Source organism: Microchirus variegatus (assembly GCF_963457635.1).
Source record: "Microchirus variegatus genome assembly, chromosome: 19".
Lineage (NCBI taxonomy): Eukaryota > Metazoa > Chordata > Actinopteri > Pleuronectiformes > Soleidae > Microchirus > Microchirus variegatus.
Window position 1 is genome coordinate 4,480,522 of NC_139820.1, and position 4,828 is coordinate 4,485,349.

Here is a 4,828-nt window from a genome sequence, read left to right on the forward strand (position 1 = left end):
TTTGGGAGCTGTTTGTAAAAGCTTTGTGTGTGTGTGTGTGCATCTGTGCCAACTCAATGCGTGGGTGTGTTTTTCTTTTAGTGTGTGTGTGTGTGTGTGCATATTAATGTATGTATGCTGGGTTGGTTTTTTTTTCCCCCTCTTGCTTCCCTCCATCTCCATTTATGGCATGTTAATGTCTGCCTCCTCACTCGAAAGAGCCTTTGAGTGGTACAGTGTGTGTGTGTGTGTGTGTGTGTGTGTGTGTGTGTGTGTTTAATGCGCATGCCTGTGCCAGGCTGGGTCTGCGTCTCAATCTTATGTGCTGCATACGTGTGCGTCTGGCTTTTTTTTCGTGTGGCGACTGCGCATGTCTGTCACTGTGTGTGTGTGTGGGTGGTTTGGGTGCTCAGCCCTGCAAGGTCTGTAGATGTATATGTGTGTGTGTGGATGGTGGGTGGTATGTGCACAGAGGTTGAGATGAGCGGCTGTTTGTTTTTGTCTGCCTCAGAGAGAAGCATACCTATTTTTTTTGTTGTATTGTATCGTTTCTCCCCTCTGGCTTTCACACACCTACAGAGTCACATATCCATACCAACGGCACAGTCGTCTGCATACGTGCCTCATCAAAGCCGCAGATGCGGCTGCGGCACTGCTCGACCTGAATGTGCAGTTTTTTTTTCTTTTCTTAGTCGATCATTTAAATATCAAACGTTGCGCGGGCAGGTGAACGTCCTGCGTTCTTGTACGAGACGCCGACTTAACTGCAGTCAGGACACAAACACACACATATATACTTTTTTCCCCTTCGTTCGCTGTCCTCCCCTGCCCCTCTACTTTCCTCAGTTTGCCATTTTCTTTGTTTACATTTCTCATCTCCTCATTATGTATACATCTCTCACACGCACACAGGAAGCGGCTAAATAGTGTCGGTCCCTTGTCGCGTCATTATGCGAGCCGTCGTTTAACATCTACCGCTCCGTCATGTCTGTGTTATTTTCTTCACTGATGCAAAGTTCTTATTGTTATATGCGTTTCTATTCGTGTGTGTGTGTGTGTGTGTGTGTGCGTTTGCATACGTAAGCCACCAGATACGTGCGAGCTATTTGAATACAAATGAGCAAATTAACGGTTGCAGGTACGTTTTTTCGACTGCACATCAGTGCTTTGTGTGTGTGTGTGTGTGTGTGTGTGTGTTTGGTTCTTTGTGCTTTCAAGCATTCTGCCCATCATCCTCCTCCTCCTCCTCCTCCTCCTCTCAGGACATTGTGGTCCGATTGTGTTGTGTCTTTATTGCACTTTTGATAATCAGACTATTGATGAGAGAGCGAGAGGTGTTTGTCCCCAAATCCCCTCCGGTCGGCATCACCGGGGCCAATCGGAGCGTTCACGTGAGAGGACGCGGCCAATCGGAGCGGCGTATATCGACTAGACCGTTGAACCAGTTGACCTAAAGAAAATAATTCTAATCAGCCCAGACTTGAGCAGTGATGGGGAGGGCTGTGTGTGTGCGCTGTTCTTCCCGAGGAGGAGATGTTTGTTAAGAATCTCCCAGGACAGATGAGGCATTGCGGCAGTGTGCCGTCACATGAGCGAAGCCACAATCCAGACAAAGAGATGAGAGTGAGAGGAGAGAGGAGACTAATGACAAAAGAGGAGGAGAAGGAGGAGGCAATTGTCGCTCTCCGGCCCTGTGCCACAGAGATAAATACCTGGCTACTTGTTTGTTTGTTTATGTTGTGTGTGGCATTTTGGGTCAGAGGCTGAATTAATAACTCGGGGGGGATATTTTTTTTCCCCCTCAATCCTTTTTTAAAAAAAGACTCCAGAGCAGAAACAATTTTCAGCCCTGATAATCTGATCATCGACAGGTTTTTTTTAATTTTTTGCACACGTTTGGTGTGAATTATTCAAACGCGCGACCTACAGAAAACACGACGTCGCGGGCACTGAATTTGAATCGCAACTCAACAGACCGCAGAACAATCCGAGACCTAGGGTGACATCACAGCAGATCAGTGGTTACCTTGTAGTCTAAAGCCCAATTTATACTCCTGCGTAAAGTGCTCTGCGTCGACGGAGAGGCTGTCGGGGAGCCTCTGCGTCGTCTCCGACTGCACAAAATATTTTTTAAGTGTCCGTCAAGGGACAACGGAGAGGCCAAGAGCTGGGATTGGTCCTCACAGTGCGCACCGAGCGTCCACAGAGGCAGAGCTGATCACGCCGACAACGTCGCTGCCAAACTATAAATACTTCATATCTTAACACACACGGCACATGTTTAGACTCTAAATGGCCAATTTCTCGCCTCAAATTATCTTAAAACTGCGTTCCGTGACACAGAAAAGTGAGAAACGGCCACTGTTTCATCAACAACAACGGTCTTTCTCTCTCGGACGCCATTGCTCACTGTAGCCAGAAGCACAGCAACCTTGCGCAGCGACCCCTACTGATCGGGCGGGAAATTGCACCGCGTATCCGTCACCACGACGCAGAAGTATGAAGGCTCGAGGGGTCTCCGTGGTTACGCAGTCGGATAACGCATTACGCAGTCGGAGAAGTATAATGTGGCCTTAACCTGGCAAATACCGGACTGCATTTCAGTCCCCTCCCACTTCCAGCAGGCGTGGCCAATGGCCGTAGATCGGAATGCCTCGCAATGTACGCAATCGGACACGCCTACAACCAGAGTGGTTTTAAACGGAAGCGACGGCCATTGTTGTACAACGGTCGCCAAAAGCTGTCGTCATCGTCTCGTTAAGCTAACCTCTAACGCATCAATTCATTTGTGATCGGTTCCCCCCCCCTTTTGTGTGAGATTCTGTCGCGTCGCTAATCACGCATAATGATAAAATACTCCTGAACTCGTCTTTAGTGGACGCCCACGATCCAGAGGAAAGACTAAAACCGTCAACAATGTAGCTTTCGATTTTCCACAAAGTTGACATTGCACTAAATATCTGTAAAATCGTGGAAAGAATAATGTTTTTCAGAAACAGATTTGGCTAAAATAATTTAAGCACTGCGATGTGATAATGTAAGTAAGTACATTTTTTTATGAATGAAGGCAAGGTCTGTGATTTCAGCTTCTTAAATATGTATATTCGAGTTTTTTAAAAAAAAATGTGTATGTTCGAGTTTATTTGCTGCTCTATGACGGTAAACTTTTGGTTTGATGACGTTGAGGATGAGGAAACACAAGTGTTTACGTTTGTTTAAATTTGTCGTATGGGCTAAACGATAAAAACGTCAGAGATGCATAATCGAGAGTAAACGGAACGTGATGATGTGCCTGTTTCTTAGTTTTATATGATTAACTGAATATCATTAAGGGAAACGAGCATAAAAAATGAAGATATCCCTTTGTGCTTATCCCTTTCTTTAGAGTTTTACAGAACAATCTCACATTTTATAAACCAAATGATCCGATTCTTCTTCAAAGGTGAATAATTTGGTCACAAAAAGCCTCTGCGGGACAGGTGTGTACACATATTGGTCACATACCCATATGTATGTACATTAATAAGGGTTCAGAAACTATTCATTGGCCTTTTTAAGTCTTCGATAGCAGCAGTGTCATGCATAGCCTCTGATGTTGTTGGTGTAAACGCTCCTTTAGACCTTTTTGGACTTTCTAAAAGTCTGAATGTGGTACTTGACTTTCGAACCCAGGCAAATAATAACTTTTAGATTTATATAATTTCCGAGTGGTAGGCAAGTGGGGCTTGTACCCGGATGGTTGGCGGTTCCAATCCCGGGACAGGTCTCAGTTTCCCAAGAAAGGTTGGGTTTAGTTGTGATAATGGAGAGCTAAAGTAAAGCATTTTTGTTTCCTCACTTCTGGTGCTTTTCTCCAGGTGCATATGGCTTTTAAATAAGGGATTTGAAGATAAATCCTAGGAAAATTTGGCAAACTTCATATATTTTCTTTAACATCTGCCATTTTTGGTGTTTCATTCCTCATTTATTTGGAGGAAATGTTGAAAGATGGTTGCTGGGAGGGGGGGGGCTACTAAAGAGGAAATAGGAGAGAAAATTAGAACACTAATCTTCCTGAAACCAAACAGTAACAGTCCCGTCTGTCACATACCATCAGCTTTATATCATAAATGTTTTTTTAGATGGATAATAAAAAGCACCTTTTGACAAATTTGTAAAGGTTCACTGTGTTTGCGATTGCTACGTAGCCAATGTAAGCGGTAGAAGAAGCAGCAGAAAGCAACGCTAATGCTAATGCTAACTCTTGCTTTTCTTTTAATCACTTTTCTTTAATCCCCCGCCAAATGTTTTGATAACGATCACTTGCCAAGAAGTTTGAGGCACTGTGTTTTTATTGTTGCACCTTATGGGGCTGCGTTCATTAGAACGTAGCGTGCTACTGTCGCCTCTTAGCTAGGACAGGGTTAGCTAGTGAGCACGCTGAACTAGCAGCAGATACCAATGCCACACAAATACGTTGACGTCTTTGACCTAACGTCAAAGCGCGTTTTGAACATGTTTCAAACTGTATGACATTTAATATTTTTACGTCATCATAAGTTGCGGCCTTTTTTTTGCCTTGGTAAGGCAGCTACGACTGAGCACAGCTAAAGGTTGAGCGGGGCCAGAGAGTACTTTTCTTTCTTTGTTTTTTTTTATAGCGATACGCATTTGTTCGCAATTTTTTTAGAAGAGCTTTGTATACCTTTTTGAAATTCTTATAATTTTTTTTTTTACAATTTTTTTTTGGTTGCCTTTGTGTTATATTTTGGTTTTCTACATTTGAGCTAGCGTACTGTAGTCCTTGAAAGTCGTTTTAACGGAGATTCTACTAATAATTCAACATTAACACATATGTAGAGTTGCCAAG